The 17,994-nt window shown below is 41.9% G+C and overlaps 1 long non-coding RNA gene across 1 annotated transcript; it reads right to left on the reverse strand.

Annotated features, from left to right (window-relative positions):
• Positions 1 to 1,649: 1,649 nt before the first annotated feature.
• On the reverse strand, positions 1,650 to 17,259 carry LOC140723548 (uncharacterized). The gene is made up of 3 exons (XR_012097921.1): positions 16,997 to 17,259; positions 16,114 to 16,309; positions 1,650 to 2,043 (listed from the first exon to the last, which is right to left on the reverse strand). It is a non-coding gene; the product is annotated as an uncharacterized lncRNA (long non-coding RNA).
• Positions 17,260 to 17,994: the final 735 nt, after the last annotated feature.

Genomic DNA, 17,994 nt, shown 5'->3' on the forward strand with positions numbered 1-17,994 from the left:
AACTGGATGAGTATATGGATAGGAGGTTTGAAATATTGAGGAATGTTAGAAGCTCCAGTTGACTATTTGGAAGTTTGGTTGACCACAGAGCTTGGCAGAATGTTTGCAGATGTTTGCATTCCAGTTGAGAAGGTAGGAGGTGTCTAGATGGACGAATTGAGTCAAAGAACCTATTTTCATGCTGTATGACTCTATAACATACCAAAGCCCCTTAGTGTAGACTTTGGTGTAACATAGCTAATGTTACCAGACATTATTGAAGCTAATGTATGAACACAGTAGCCAATTTACACACAGCAAAATGTTAACAACTAGAACATTCCTCAATGATGTTGAGTTTGGGATGAATATCAACAAGGATACTAAGAACATCCCTGAAAGCCATCACCTGAAACATTAACTTTCTTTCTCCCTTCACTGATGCCATCTTACCTGCTGAGTATTTACAAGATTCTTTGTTTTTATTTGGTGGTCTGAACAACTATCTTGTTCTCCAAAATGATGTCAACTAACAGAGCAGAGAGGACCTTGGTTCAACATTTCATCCAGAAAACTCCCTGGATATCCAACAGCTGAGCATCATTTGTCTGGACAAAGGAAGTCCAAGTCCACTGGCGTGGAACCACGTGCCAAGGAGCAACTATCCACCTGAAAACTTCTAGAGAGCCAAAAATGAAGATTCCCAAGCAGTGAACAGTATAGTTCAGTGGAATCAAACCAACCAGAGACAAAGCTGCAACTTTTGTGCAATTGAAATACTGAAATGGAGCACATCAGTGGAGAAAACTGCTTTACACCATTGTATAATGATGAACATGGATTTGCAGGCCACGGGAACTTGTGAAAACTAGTAACTTGCCAATCTAGACAGTTAGCCTGAAATACACCAGGCATGCTCATTTTAACCGTCTCTCCCTAAATGCCATAGTGCCAAATAGTTTGCTCAACAACTTCAGAACTTGGAGATCAACCAAAGACTACTGTGGGTCTACAGCGGTGAGCAATGAACCTTCAGTGCACTCTAAACCTCTGTAGAATGTGTAGCGTTACACGGGAGGCACAAGGAGCTCGTTTATTTAAGAGATTTTAAAAATTGCCACTCTGAAGCTTTCTACAAAACATTGATGCAAGTTAATGAGCCTTTAGTCCTGTACTGCAGTCCTTAAAAGGAGACAGCCTTAAAGTAATGAAAGTTCATAACTAATGTCATATACGCTTCAGGATCCGAAGTAAATAAAGTCCTGATGAAGGGTCTTGGCCCAAAACGTAGACTGTATATTCTCATCCATAGATGCAGCCTGACCCGTTGAGCTCCTCCAGCACACTAGGTGTATTGCTCTAGATTTCCAGCATCTGCAGTACCTCCTGTGCCCAAAATAAATTGGGTGGGTTTTTAAACAGTAACTCATCAACCACAGTCATTGTCTCCCTTATAGATGCCAGCATGTTAGCCCAGATTTTTTTTCATGATTTAACATTAACTCCTCAGCTGTCTCAATAGGTTTAAGGAGGTACATGTAATGTAATGCCAGCAGCAAGGCAACAATCCCTCCCCCACCAGCAAAACAGCATCAATGACCTCCACCGAGCACTCAAGTGTGCAGCAAAGCATCAATGAAGACACAGACCTGCAGTACCCAAAGACTACTCGTTCACCCAGTATTCGACATACCACAGGCTCTCTTTTCCCCCTAATAAGGGAAAAAGAGGTGCCCTGTTTCATAGCGAGAGGGGAGACATAACAAACAACTCGTTGATTTATGACGTTAAAAGTCTGTTGCGTCGCTTTTCCCGAGCTCTGTGCCCAGAGAATCGGCATCGGAAAGGCTCAGGTCTCTGGGCACACGGCCCATGGCAGCTTACCCGCTGCTCCCAATTTTCCGTGTTCTCCTACGACACTTTAGTCAGGGACACTGGCATTGAATCAGCCCGACTCCAGAGCCACAGAAATCCGGCACCCTGAAGGCACCCTAGTTATCCAGGTTGTGTCCTTGGCATATCAAAAAGCAGCCAGTTGTGAGGCACCGAGAGCGGGTCCCATTCCTGCAAAGAACCAAAGTCAGGGTGTAAGAGATACAAAGGACAGAAATAGAGCTGTTTCCGAAGATGCAAGCAAAGGAGTCGCCCTTAATGCCATCATAACTTTGCTCTATTTCAACACATATCTCCAGATTGTTTTTCTCATAACTTGTGATTAGACAATCACAAGAGCCCATGGTATTACAGTAAAGTTACTAACATGGTTAGAGCATTGGCTGATTGGTAGGAAGCAGCAAGTGGCAATAAAAGGATCATTTTCTGGTTGGCCGCCAGTGAATAGTGGGGTCCCACAGGGGTCAGTATTGGGACCACTTCTTTTTATTCTGTATATTAATGATTTAGATGATGGAATAGATGTCTTTGTTGCCCAGAATGTTTTTTTTTTTGTTGTTTTTTTTTAAATTTTTTAATTAGTTTTTCAAAACATTTTACAAAATTAAAAACCCCAAATCCCAATGAGGAGCATTAATACTGTGCAAGATTAAGTATACAATAACAATATGCTACAAAGGAAGAGAGTTTAACAAAAAAGCACCTAAATTGAAGACAAGTGAGCTTAGTGTCCTCCCCAAGCTCCACAACACAAGAAAAAAACAACTCCAGACCAACCACCACACAGTATAAAGAGTATAAGTCCAGACAGTCAAACTCCCAGACTGTAAATACACTTAGTAACAGAGGATAATAATGCCTACTACCAGAAAAAAAAAGGAGCTGAAAGCAAGGGACCGAAAAGAAGAAAAAAAAAGAAAAAAAAACCCTAGTCAAGAGGAAGGTTATGAAAGTACTCGATAAAAGGTCCCCAGACCTTATGGAACTTTAGATCTGAATTCAGAACTGAATAATGAATTTTTTCGCGGTCCAAGCAGGCCATAATGTCGTTAAGCCATTGCGCATAAAACGGCCATTTGTATCAGATATTTTATTATGGAGTTCAAAAGGAATATTTGAGTTAATAAGAATGGAAACTCCCCTAGCTTTAGCGGCAAAGGATGAATGAAAATGCTGACCTGCCCACTTTGACAGAAGCCGGGAGTTATCAAAACAACGAATATGAGTTTCTTGGAGGAAAGCAATGTCAGCTTTGAGTTGTTTAATATGTGCGAATACCTTCCTCCTTTTAACAGGGTGGTTCAGTCCCTTTACATTCCAGCTCACGAATTTAAGTGCACCAGCCATTGTCAAATACTAGTGCATAAAAGGCAGCAGGCATATAAAAAATCAAGCAGTACAATAGCAGTCTGGAAGCAGAGATGTAAACATAGATTCGTAAGGTCAAAATATAAACATGTCCTAAGCAATAAAGAGATGTTGGAACTGGAAAATCCACCCCACCTGCACAACCCAAAACTAGACAGCTACCAAAACAAGTAGCTAGCTCTACCAAAAAAAATTAACCCAAATACAACTTCCAGATCTGTGTCATTAACAACAGTTCCGTATAAATACTATAGCAAATAATAACTAGTTTATGCACTAGAAAACATAACTACAGATTAGAACACCTTCTGCAGAAATATACCACTTAATACAGAGAAAATCGGAAGAAAACCAAAACTAACCTACCCGCGAAAAAATTATATAAGAATAAAGTAAGAGAAAGGGAAAAAAAGGTAAGAAGGAAAAAGAAAAAAGAAGAGGAAGGGGAAAATTATAAATTCAAGACGAGTATTTATCAACCATTTACAGAGAAGGGAGAGAAAAATTCAGAGATTAGAAAAAGGGTGAAGAAAAGAAAAAGATAAAATAAATAAATATTTAAAGCAAAGGAAAAATAAATCAGCAGTTGAACTGTAAACCGACAGACAGGGAGGCCTTCACTAAAGACTTCGAACCTCCAAAACAAGTTAGAGTTAGTTGTAGAACTCTGTAGGTAAAGTTATACAAGAATAAAAATAGGTTACACACACACCAAATCCCGGGAGAGATTGTCAACAGCCCTTAAAGTTTCAATGAATAATGTCTGAGTGATTCAAGTGAATTCCGAGTCCACAGAAAGTAATTTTACTATGAGGAGTACTTATCCACCATTTTAGGAGGTCCGATCAGATTCCGAAGATGACTGGATAGCCGGAAGACTTGCCACAAACGCTTCAGCTTCCTTTACTGATTTGAACCACTTGAATTCCCCGGTATTAAGCTTGATTCGTAGATCAGCAGGATTACGAAGGGAAGGTTTGAAACCACGATCAAAAAGCACTTTCATTACGCCTTTAAACTCAGCGCACATCTTTAAGGTCTGGGGTGCAAAATCTTCCACAAAGCGAATGGTTGTATCCTGGTAAGAAAAAGAACCTCTGCGACGTGCCTCCACAATCAGACTGTGTTTTACCTGGTATTGATGGAAACACAAGACTACTGGTCGCGGATGGGAGCCCAGAATTCCGGGGGGAACGTAAACTCTGTGTGCCCGTTCGAGCTCGGGTGGCTTCGGAAGCAAATCTTTCCCGAATAACTCACAGAGAAACTCGGCGAAAAATCTTTACGGTTGATCCCTTTTCAGTCGCCTCTGGTAGTCCCAGAATTCTGAGGTTGCAGCATCTGCTGCGATTTTCGAGATCCACCATTTTGGAAAGAAGTTTATTAGATTTTTCCTCTAAGCTGGAACAGAGAGTCTCCAAGTATCGAACACGACTTTCTAAATCTTCAGAAGTCGAATCGATGCGAGATAAGTGTTCAGCATGTTTGTCCACTTTATCGTTGATCCGATCTAGTTCGTCTTCTAACTGTTTGAAAGTGGTTTTAAATTCCTTTAAGATTTCGTCTCGGAGCTTTCCCAGCGCAACCAGCGTCTCGTCCGACGCGGTCATAGCTTCTTTTCTCCCGGATTTAGAACTCTTGCTAGACATTGTAAGTTAGATATATTCACAGGCAAGTAAGAGATACCGAAATAATTCCTAACTAAGGTTTAAAAAAATGGAGACATTTAGTGCAAAGGTAGCGACAGTAACGGAACAAAAGTTTGGAGCAGCTAAACAATCACCATCTTACCAGAAGTCGTTGCCCAGAATGTTAATGACACAAAGACTGGTGGAGGGGCAGGTAGTGTTGAGGAAACAGGTAGGCTGCAGAAGAACTTAGACAGATTAGAGGAATGGGCAAATGGCAAATGAAATACAATGTTGGAAAATACACTGTCATGCACTTCGGTAGTGGAAATAAATGTGCAGACTATTTTCTAAACGGTGAGAAAATCCAGAAGTCTGAGATGCAAAGAGTCTTGGGAGTCCTTGTGCAGAACACCCTAAAGGTTAACTTGCAGGTGGTGAGGAAAGCAAATGCAATGTTAGCATTTATTTTAAAAAGACTAGAATACAAGAGCAGAGATGTGATGCTGAGGCACTATAAGGCACTGATGAGGCCTCACCTTGAGTATTGTGAAATTTTAGGCCTCTTATCTTAGAAAAGGTGTGCTGACATTGGAGAGGGTTCAGAGGAGGTTCACAAGGATGATTCTAGGAATGAAAGGGTTATCTTATGAGGATCATTTGATGGCTTTGGGCCTGTACTCACTGGAATTCAGAAGGATGAGGAGAGATCTCATTGAAACCTTTTGAATGTTGAAGGTCCTAGACAGAGGACACAGCTTCAAGAATAAGCGGCATCCATTTAAAACAGAAATGTGGAGAAATTTCCTTAGCCAGAAGGTGGTGAATTTGTGGAGTTTGTTGCCACATATAACAGTGGAGGCCACGTCGTTGGGTGTACTTAAGGCAGAGCTTGATAGGTTCTTGATTGGATATGGCATCAAAGGTTACCAGGAGAAGCAGGAGAAGGCTGGGGAGTGGGATTGAGGAGGATCAGCCATTATTGAATGGTGGAGCAGACTCAATGGACCAAATGGTCTAATTCTGCTCCTATGTCTCGTGGTCTTACTATCTTATTAGTAATAGAGCACCACAACCACTGTTCTTTACTCCCACAATAAAGAACAGAACAAAGCCAGTCATTCTGTAGCGAAATCCTGCCAATTCCAGTCCATAGCTCAGAAACAGTTTCTTCAGCAATCTAGGTGCTCGCTGAACACCAAGCACCACATGTACAAATCCTTCACTAATCCTATTTTTAACCACCCCACATTCCCATTAATTCATCTATGCTACAGGGATAACTTAGTGTCCAATTACCTCACAACCTGCACACTTGTGAGATGTGAAAGGACTAGAACACCTCGGGAGAGCCTATACAGTCATGGGGAGAACATATTAACTGCACACAAACTTCACACAAGGTCAGCATGCCACTAGCTATCAGCATGCCATTAGCTATCCCACTCTGTCCTAAATATCTCTTGCCTAAAACCTTAAGTCTACACCTTCAACTGATGGAAACCGTTTACTTTGCTCATCTCATTCAAGCATGTTATAATCTTGTACACCACTATCAAATCTCTTCCCAACCTTCTATTCTCCACCCCCAGTTCCTCTAGTCAAAGTTGAGTTTAGCATCATAATTACAAGGACGTCTGCACAGGTGTGATGAGAACCTTACCTGCAGCAGTATTACAGGCACATAACATCATATAAACAGCATTCACAAGAAGAAGATTTGTTAAACATAAATTGTACTCAAGTTTTACAGGGAAGAACACAAATGGAATGAAATAAAAAGTCAATTTTAGTGCAAAGTGTTGCACTACAGTGATGAGGGCTGTGCCTGCTATCCGCTCTACTGCAGCCGCACAGTAACTGAAATGCTCCCGCGCACATCACCTTTAGAGCACCACACAGTTTTCAGGTCGTGTAAAAATTTCCTGCTCAGAGCAATGGTTAGTCCGCACAGCAGTAGAAAAAATTCAAGGGAACATTGGTTGTGCCAGTTGATTCAAGAACCAAATGGTTGAAAGGAAGTAGCTGTAATTGAAACTGTTGATAGAAAACCTCAGACTTCTGTTCTTCCCAATCAATGGTAATTCTAAGAAGATGACATGGCCTGGATAGTGGGAGTTTTTGATGATATTGTCTTCTTGAGGTGGCATCTTTTGTAGATGGAGGGGTAGGATGTGGGCGTGATGCTTTGGGCTGAATGCACTGCCCTTTGCAGTTTCTTATGTTCCTGTACACCTGAGCTGCCATACCAGACTCCCTATCACATCTGTAAACTATACATCTGTTTGTTAGATTAACACACACAAAATGCTGGTGGAACGCAGCAGGCCAGGCAGCATCTATAGGGAGAAGCACTGTCGACGTTTCGGGCCGAGACCCTTCGTCAGGTCTAACTGAAAGGAAAGGTAGTAAGAGATTTGAAAGTAGGAGGGGGAGGGGAAAATGCAAAATGATAGGAGAAGACCGGAGGGGGGTGGGGTGAAGCTGAGAACCGGAAAGGTGATTGGCAAAAGGGATACAGAGCTGGAGAAGGGAAAGGATCATGGGACGGGAGGCCTAGGGAGAAAGAAAGGGGGAGGGGAGTACCAGAGGGAGTGGAGAGCAGGCAGAGTGATGGGCAGAAAGAGAAAAAAAGGAGGGGGGAGAAAAACTAAATATATCAGGGATGGGGTAAGGAGGAGGGGCATTAACAGAAGTTCGAGAAGTCAATGTTCATGCCATCAGGATGGAGGCTACCCAGCCGGTATATAAGGTGTTGTTCCTCCAACCTGAGTGTGGCTTCATCTTGACAGTTGGATAGGCATATCAGAATGGGAACGGGACGTGGAATTAAAATGTGTGGGAACGTCGACAGTGCTTCTTCCTATAGATGCTGCCTGGCCTGCTGAGTTCCACCAGCATTTTGTGTGTGTTGCTTGAATTTCCAGCATCTGCAGATTTCCTCATGTTTGTTTGTTAGAGTGTTTGGTGACGTGCTGAACCTCTTTAACCGTCTGAGAAAGTCGAGATGTTGGCATGCCTTCCTTGTGATTGCAGTCTCTGTGCTGGGCTCAGGACATCATCCTTAGTAGTAATGCCCAGGAAGTTAAAGTTGCTGACCCTCTTCATCCCTGATCCCCCAGTACAGATTGATGTGTGCTTGCTCTTCTTCCCATTCCTATCATCGACAATCAGTTACTGAGTTTTACTGACAGTGATTGTTGCTCAAACCAATCTTTGTAATTGAATTTTTTCATTGCTGGGGCCAAAGTGCGAGATTACCTCTGGAACAAATATCCTGTTGGTAGATTAGTGGTGTTTCAGTATAACTTCTTGCTACATTACCTTAATTTAAGAAGTCCAGCAATCCATATGGTCTGCCAGCTACCCTCTCGCTAATTCTGCCACTTTGAAAGATCTATATATGTGACCACAGCTCCTGCTGATACGCTGTGCTTTTTACAATCAGGTCATTGTCCACATTGCCTCTCTCCATCACTTTGCCAGATTCCATCACCCGACTTTGCATGTATTTTCCCTGCCCTGTTATAGGGCAAACAGTTGCCCGGGACATACACTCTGGAAAACCCTTCCGGAAATTTCTTGCCTCTCCTGTCCTACCTGCTGGACCAAACTTTCTCAAATATATTTCCTCTTTTGCCTCTGTGTCAATTTTTTGTCAACTCATACTGCCTGAAGCTCATTGAATTATTCTACAAGAAAAGAAGATTGCATATAAATGCAGGTTGTTGTCATGATTGATCTGAAGTTGCAATATCTGACAACATACTATAGTCTGAGAAATGGTTTGCTCCCTGTCCTTTGGCCCACAGCTGGAAATTACAGATGTGCATGTGTACAGTACCGTGCAAGAGTCGAAGATACATACAGTGTCCATGACTTTTGCACAGTACTGTACAGTACGTACATCATAACTAGGGTGACTTTGTCAATGTGGAGCAGAGAGCAAGTTTGTAAATCTGGAGGGAGCAAAGGATGTTGGAATGGTGAAGGTGGTGTGCCACAGGAGGGCTGTGGGGCATGTGACTGAGAAGGAATGCCGGGTTGTGGGGTTGGCACAGTTGCAGACACATTCAGCCCTGAGACACCAGGAAAGGTAATTTGATTCCAAACAATTGGTTTACTGATCATTACCGAAGGTCTCTTCGGTGCTTCCTGCTTCCTCCCTCTCCTTCCTCCTTTTCCCAACTGTGATACCCCTCTCCCTGCCCCCTTCCCAGTCTTAGTCCACAATAGAATCTCATATCAGAATCAGGTTTATCATCGCTCACATATATCAGGACATTTGTTTTATTTTGCAGCGGCAGTACAGTGCAATACATAAAATTATCACAGTACTGTGCATAAGTCTTAGGGACTTGAGTACATCATGGTCATTTTCTACACATCCCTTCCCGGCCTTCTTTCCTATTGAATACTAGCTTTATCTCACTTACCTAGTATGGTTGCAGGTTTGCAGACCCTAAATGTTAACTGTTTCTCTTTTTGCAGATGCTGCCTGACCTGCTGAGTATTTCCAGCATTTTCAGATTCTATTTCAGATTTTTGGCAGCTGTAGTTTTTCTTTGATTTGCAATGTGTTCAGGGTTCAAGAATGTTGAACGTTCTCTTAGGTAGTGTACAGAATCATATTTCCTCAGGAGAATATAAGAAAATATATGGAAATATTTATATTAAATTTGTTTAGAGGAGATTCTAAGTGGTTAGGGTGGCAAGGCTGCATTGTAGTTAGCCAGATTAAATTCTGCCACTTTCTGTAAGGAGTTTGTATGTTCTCCCTATGACTGCATGGATTTCTTCCAGATGCTCCAGTTACCTCCCACACTCCAAGGCGATATGAGTTAGTGAGCTAATTGGTCACGTGTGTGTAACAGGTGGTGTGGGCTATCACTAAAAAATATGTTTGATTATGTAACATTAACTTGGTATGCCAGCATAAATCAGTTGATAGCAAATATCAGCTCTCACTATTTTAATTCCTAATTACTTGAATTAGCTGGTTCAAGATCCAGCCAGGGACTTGTGCACAAGGCTGATATTTCAGCACAAGAGTTGCAACTCCAGAACAATACAAAGCACTTCATAGTCTATGCAGTCTGTGAGAAGTAAAGACAGAGAGGGTGGAAACACTCAGTAAGTTTCCAGCATCTGGAGGATATTATTTTAGCATTTAATTCACTGTAAGTTTTTCTTCTGTGTGGAATCTCTCTGGCAAGAATCCAGATGCTAATGATTTTTCACAAACAAGAGAAAATCTGCAAATTCTGGAAATCTGAGCAACACACACAAAATGCTGGAGGAACTCAGCAGGACAGGCAGCATCTATGGAAAAGAGTACAGTTGATGTTTTGGGCCGAGACCCGAAATATAAACTGTACTCTTTTCCTATATGCTGCCTGGCCTGCTGAGCTCCTCCAGCATTTTGTGTGTATTGCTAAAGATTTTTCTTGTTCTTAAACTCTTCCAGTTGAGGCAAGAATATCAGTGAGCTGAAATGCGTAGTCCATTTCTTGTTCACCATATTGCCCGAGCCCTGAGAATTTTCCAGTTCATTTCAGAATTCCTGTATCTGTGGGTTTAAAAGTAGAAGAAAAAGTAGAATCACTGCCGTCATTCTGGGGATAAGCTGTGCACAGAAGAAGCCAATTGCAATGACTAAAGACTCTGCTTTAATTGCTGTTAGTTGAAGGACAAATATCATAAGAGACTTTGAGGAGAACTTATGAGACTTCTTCAAGAGTATTTTGCTCACTATCTCAGCTTTAAAATAGCCTCAGGATCTTAAGAAGCAGTATCCTTGTTTCCTTTGCCTTCCAACAGCTGTGGCCTGACTAACCTAGTATTTCTAGCATTTTCTGTTATTACTTTCAACATTGAGCCTTTACTTTCACCATTAAGAAGGCAGACAATAACTTTGTTTCACAGCTCTTTGGAAGACAGCACCTCCATCTGTTTTACACAGGAGTTTCACCTTTAATTTTAGGAAAGGAGCTTGAACCCAAGATCTTTCACCCCTCTGATTTAATAGGAAGTTTTGTCTAGCATATGGATGAAAATAAACAATGAGTTCATTGTCTGAAAGGGAGTGAATTTATGGAGTGTGCACAAGGTAGCTTAATGCGACAAATGCCCTGCCCTGGAACCATAAGGGAGAATTGAACAGTGCAACAGTTTCAGTTAACAGTCCAAAAGTATGTGAACATTTATCTAATAGTTTTCAAAATACACTAGAATTCAATATAGTGGTTGAGAGGGAAAACTATGAAACTTGATAAATCAGAGACTATCATTGTAAACCTGGTAAGTTTGCTAAATTTAAAGGAATATTGGCAAGAAAAATATCAGTGAAACACAGAACAAGTTTATATCCAAGAGTAAAGAAAGTTCCATTTTTCAGAAGTACTTAGTTGTTGAGGAATGAATGCATTCAGCACAAGCCCTGCCTCTCCATGTCCTTATCCAAGTACTTCTTTAAAGATTCTATTGAACCCACCTCCATCTCTTCCTCTGGCCAATTTCTTCACCAACCTCTGCATGAAGAAGTTGCCCCTTGGGATCTTTCCCCTTTCACAATAAATCTAAGCCCCTTAGGTCTGGGCTCACCTAACCTTGGGAAAAGGCCATACTGTCCACCATGCCTCTTGTAATTTTAAACACTTCTATGAGTTCACCCCTTATTGTCTGACATTCCAAGGAATAAAGACCCAGTCTGGCTAACCTCTTCCTATAACTCAGGTTTTTTGATTCTGACAACATCCTCACAAATCTTTTCTGCACTCTTCAATTTAACCATGTCTTTCCTATAATTCAAAACCAAAACTCTACACAGTATGCCAAGTGCAGCCTCACCAATGACTTGTACAACTGCAATATAGTGCCCCAACTCCCAAGGATGAGATAGTTTCCAGGACCTCATTTCCAGGTGAACATTTTGGTTACACATCCTGTGATTTTCCAAAGCTCTCTCTATTTTTTTGTTGTGCTCCTTTAGACTGGAAAATTGCACATACTGATTTTCTCTTTAAGAAAGGAGATAGTAAAGCAGGAACTATTGAACGGTTAGCTTAACATCAGTTGTTGGAGGAGACTAAATGATAGTTAAGATCAAAATGCCTCAAAGGAGCTGATTTGGATAGAAAAAGGCAGCAAGAAAGTGTAAAGGATAGGCATTTTTAGATAAACTTGTTGAAATTGTTGTAAAGGTAACAAAAGCAATGGACAGGGAAACACCTATGGATGATCTTATATGAATTTCCAAAAGGTATTTGATGAAGTCCCTCATTAGATGTTACCAACTGAAGGTGAAGCTGAATTAATTATATAATTACTGAGGGCAGACTGTGAAGTCTGTGATGATGTCACCTTATGACAAAGTATATAAGGTATATGGCACACTGGACTGCAGAGGGTTTGATATGGAGCAGGTGCATTTAAAAGACCAGCTGAAGTAGATTCTCTCTAGTTACCCCTCACCAATGAGAAGGACCATGATGTTTGTGAATTCAATGCAAAATAGGCTGATAGTTTTGAACATGTCAATGAAAAGAAAGCGAATGTGCAGGAACTTTTGAAAAACATTGGGATGTATAGATCACGGGGCCAGATGAGATATACCATAGGTTACAATGGGAAGTGATGGAAGAGATTGCTGCATCTTTGGGAATTATCTTTGCATCTTCACTGGCCTTTGGAGTAGTACCAGATGATTGCAGGAAGGCAAATATATTCATTTGTTCAAAAAAGGGAGTACAGATAACGCTGGGAATTATAGATGAATGAGTCTTACTTCAGTGGTGGACAAATTATTAGAGAAGATCCAGCATGGCTCTATGAGGGGCAGCTCATGCCTCAAGAGCCTGATTGAATTCTTTGAGAATGTGACAAAGCACGGTGATGAAAGTAGAGCAGTGGATGAGGTGTATATGAATTTCAATAAGGTGCTTGATAACATTCCGGTGGTAGGTTTGCTCAGAAAGTCAAGCGGTATGAGATCTAGGGAAACATGGCTGTGTGGGTGCAGAGTTGATTTGCCCATACATGGAGCAGATTCTGACCAGTGGTGTCCCACAGGGATCTGTTCTGGGACCCCTGCTCTTTGTCAATTTTATAAATGATTTGGATGAGGAAGTGGAAGGGTGGGTTAGTAAGTTTGCATATGAAATGAACAATGGTGGAGCTGTGGGTAGTGTGGAGGCTTGTAGGTTACAACAGGACATTGACAGGATGCAGAGCTGGACTGAGAAGTGGCAGATGGAGTTCAATCTGGAAAAGTGTGAAGGTTGGATTTGAAGGCAGAATACAGAGTTAATGACAGGATTTTTGGCAGTCTGGAAGAACCGAGGGATTGTGGGATCCACACCCATAGATCCTCAAAGTTGTCGTGTAAGTTGATGTGGTTGCTAAGAAGGCATATGGTGTGTTGGTCTTTATTAGTCATGAGGCTGAGTTCAAGAGTCACGAGGTAATGTTTCAGCTGTATAAAATTCTGCTTAGACCACTCTTGGAATATTGTGCTCAGTTTTGGTCAATGGCAATGGAAGCTTTGGGGAGGGTGCAAAGGAGATTTACCAGGATGCTGCCCAGAGTACAGGGCATGTCTAATGAAGCTAGCTTGAGCAAGCTAAGGCTTTTAAGAACATAAGATATAGGAGCAGAATTAGGTCATTTAACTCACTGAGTCTGCTCAGCCATACTCTCTCTGGAATGAAGGCGGGTACGAGGTGACTTGATAGAGCTGTACAAGATCTTTAGAGACATAATATGGATAGCTAGAGACTTTTTCCAAAGGCAGGAATGACTAATACAAGGGGGCAAAATTTTAAGGTGATTGGAAGAAAGTATAGGAGGAATATGAGAGGCGTTTTGTTTAAACAGAGAGTGGTGGGTGTGTGGGACACCCTGCCAGGAGGTGGTGGTGGTGGTAAAGGCAGATATATAGTGGCTTTTAAAAGACTTTTAGATAATAGAGCACGGATGATAGAAAAATGAAGGGCTGTGTTGGAGTGAAGGGCTATATTGATAGTAGGTTAAAGAGTCAGCACAGCATTGTGGGCTGAAGGGCCTGTACTTTGCTGTAATGTTCTATGTTCTAATCCCTCTTGAAAACTTCATCTAAACCACCTTTGTCTGCTCAAAGTACAAGAAATATACTGAAATTCACTGAGTGCAAGTATCATTTTTGGAAATTGGTGCTGCCATCCCTCCAAGGTAATCTCTCCTTTGTTGGATGTAGCGCCTGGATCTGCACTCAAGGTGTGGTCTAACCAGTGTCTTATGTACCCACCGCACTATTCCACCCCTCTTGTGTTCCAGTTGCTTTATGATTTTTTCTTTAATATCCATGACAGTTTAGTGGTATATGCAGACATTTCAGTTCATATTTGTAGCATTGAAATCCATTTGCTATTGGATCTTCTACACACCAAATCTATTAATATGTTGAATGTTTCCATCCAAGTTACTTGCAAAGTTGCCCTTTTAGCGTCATCAGCAAATTCAGCCACGTGACTGCTTTTCACCTCATTATCTGATTGTTATTGAATAGTTACGGCCTTGACCTAGCTTCTTGAGGATAATATTGGGCACACAGTGTTTATGTGACAATCTTACCGTGTGCTTGCTTTATACCTGTTATTCAGCTGATTTCCTGACCAAATCAATAATCAATTCAGATGCAAAGGTCTTTGGCATCATCTGTATTGTCATCAAAAAGGTGCCCTATCACAGATCCCACAGAATGCTCCCATATCTTCGAGCTAGATGTCTTTTTATTAACCCAAACACAGCAGTGGCAAAACACCAATTGCAATGCATTGTGCCAAGAGCTGTTTGAGGCAATAGGAGCTTCACATTGCCAGTGAGGATGCAGTCATATGGCTTGGTGACTATGTGCATATGGCCTGACCAGAGATCTAGGAAAAGGAGCACAGTCTAGAAGTTAGACTGGGCCTTTCAGGAATGAAGCTGGGAAATATGGATGGATGATAGGAAGTTGAAACTTCCTCTCACAAATGGGCATTGGCAGCAAGTGCAGAGTTAATTTTAAATCCGGAATAGAGAGATTTCCCACAGGATTTGTTAGAGAGTCCTAGTCTCCTTATTGAATAATTATTGCATCATCAACAATCAGGTCAACATAGTAGCACTGCAGCTAGTTTCTTGCCTCAGAGCACCAAAGGCCCAGGTTACATCCTGATCATGGGTGCTGTTGATGGCCTTTACGTCTTCTCTATAGTCAAGGTTATGCTAGTTGTTAGTCTGATTGGCTAGTGAAATCTGTTTGTCATGTAGGTGGGTGGCAAGAGAGTATGGGAAGATAGATGATTGGGATGCAAGAGGGAATGTGGGATTCGATGGCTGCTTTTTGTTTGAATTGAACATGGTCAAGCAAAGCACTGTTTCCTCTGATATCTGATTCCATTCAATAATTTATACATTTGCCATTGAAAGATACTGTTCCACATTAGAGATTTAGAAAACACCAACACATGATTTTATTTTACATCTTGCAAATATGCCCTGCAAAGATGTCTTTTCTACTAAAACTATTAATTCTATTCATCTTGAATCCAAGAATCCAAGAACACTTAATCACCTTTATTGACATGACCTTTATTCAGGGCTGTCTCTGGATCAGTAATTCTCTAGCTGATGACTTAGTTTTTGAGAGCTTTGGCAAATTTCTTTTCCACCTGTTCATCAGTTTTCTTAGTAGTATGAATGTGTTTCCTATTCAATAGTTCAATAGTTCCATTTAATATCAGAGAAATGTATACAATTTATATCCTGAAATTCTTTTTTCTTCACAGACATCCACAAAAACAGAAAAGTGCCCCAAAGAATGAGTGACAGTTAAAATATTAGAACCCCAAAGCCCCCCACTCCTATGAAAAGCAACAACCCCTCCCACCCGCAACCGCTTCCGCAAAAAAGCATCAGCAACCTCCACCCACCAAACATGCAGTAGCAAGGCCCCCAATAAAGACCATGATATGCAGTACAACAGAAACTAATTGTTTGCCCAACAATTCAACCTGCCACAAGCTCTCTCTCACTAATAAAGGGAAAACAAGGTGTCCCCTTTCACAGCGGGGAGGAGGGGGCCATAACAAAACAACACACTGATTTACAGTGTTGAAAGTCTGTCACATCGTTTTTCTCCCCCAAATTCTGTGACCCGAGAATCAGCAACAATCTCACCCTCTCGGCAACAGAGAGAGAAAGATAAAGAGAGAGCACAACTCACCAAGTACACAGTCTCTGACAGCTGATCCGCTGTTTCTAATGTTCCGTTTTCTTCTGTGACACCTCAGTCAGTGGCACCGACATAGAATCAACCTGTCCACTAGGCCACGAAACCTCGGGAGCAGGTCCCACCACAGCAAAGAGCTGAAGTCTGAGTGTAACTCCAGGTCAGGGTCTTCAACAGAATCCCATCCACCCTGAAAGTGAAAAGGAGAGACATCAAAGGCAGAAATTAAGCTGTTTTCATAAATGAACACAAAGGAGTTGTAATTTAGCATCATCATTACTCCACCTCAAACCTTTGTTGTGTCAAACCTTTTTAAAGTGTAAATCAACACATTTTACAGCCTTTGTAGCAAAATAAATTTAGGGATTTATTTCACGTGATATATCACAGAAATGGGCCATTCGGCACAAAAAGTCTCCCCTGGTGTTTAGACCCCACACAAGCCTTCCCTCAGACAAGATCATGTCACCCTTTCTAATCATTTGTAATTACATGACAAGCACACTGGGACAAAGCACTTTGACTATTACATATTGAGTTGTAGAGTCAAATAGCACAGGAGTGGGTCCTTTGGCTCATCTTGTTTGTGCTAACTATTGTAACCCTCAGGTTCTGTCAGCTGCCTAAGTCTAGGGAAGACAATCTCTGACCCCACCAAATGTGTGAAATTGAGGTGCAAAACCTTCTGTTTGTGTGGATGCAGTGTGATCTGCTACCCTGTTACTAATCAGTACCACAAAATAACAGACAGTACACTAGATGCAATGAAACAATTTAGCTTTATAATTCTTAATTTGACTAAAGGGTTAGCAAAGAAAAACAAATAGAAAATGGCCCATTTAATGAAACAGTCTAACATGCACAAGTTGGAGCTCACAGTTTCCCTTCACTGATCCTCCTTCGATCTCCCCGGCCTTGGTCGGGTCATGGCTCAGATCCGGCATCTCCTCTCTTCGTTTCTGCTGAACAAAAGACCCAGATCACCCTGGAGTCAGGCACATGGCATGAAATCACACTGTTGTCATTGGACAGCTCTACAGAAAGACCATTACATCAGCAGTGAAACCTTTCCCAGCGTGTTACACTATCCCCCCACCAAACTTAGCCATGCCCTCATGACATTGAGATAATTTGCCAACCCTTCATACAAAGCACAAAGTCAAACCCAGGTGTAAAAGGCAGTGACATATCTCCCCAAGGCGATAGGTGCCACATACGATTACCCTGGTGCTACAAGGGCCAGCCTATCCAGTGGTCTCTTGATTCTTTCAGACCTCCTTACCCCCTCATCTACTTCTTCAGGTGTCAACACTACTGTGGATACTTCTGGTCTACCTGCGAGGCCTCCCTCAGTCTATCACTCGTACCCTCCTGCAACTCGGACCCCTCTGTCCCTTGACTGAGCCCCACTTCATCCTTTTCAGGCTCCTGCTGAAACCCAGTCTGTCCACAGGTAGCTCCCCTGACTTCACCTGGCTCAGCATGAGAATCTCTTCCTCAATCAGTGGGAAGTTTGCAAAAGGCAGCATATACCACACCTCCATTTCCTTATCCTCCGAGTCCGTATCCCATCAGTGGTGGGAGCTGGTCTAATCTCTCCTGCTGCTGGTCCTTCCAGGTCGGGCTTTGGGCCAACACACACCTCTTGTTCTAGAGGCAGAGATGGTTCTGATGGAGAGTATTGACAGGCCCATTCCCATCCTCTGGTTTCATCCGGCAACTGACTCTCCACCACATAGGGTGTAGCCGCCCAGCGGACAGCCAACTTATGCTTCCCAGGTAGCCCCAAATTCCTTATGAGGACTTGGTCTTTTGGCCTAAGTTGGGAGAACCTATCCTTTTGATCATGCCTTCTCTTATTTCCTTGACTCTGCT

This window comes from Hemitrygon akajei, chromosome 3 (assembly GCF_048418815.1).
Source record: "Hemitrygon akajei chromosome 3, sHemAka1.3, whole genome shotgun sequence".
In the NCBI taxonomy this organism is placed as follows: Eukaryota; Metazoa; Chordata; class Chondrichthyes; order Myliobatiformes; family Dasyatidae; genus Hemitrygon; species Hemitrygon akajei.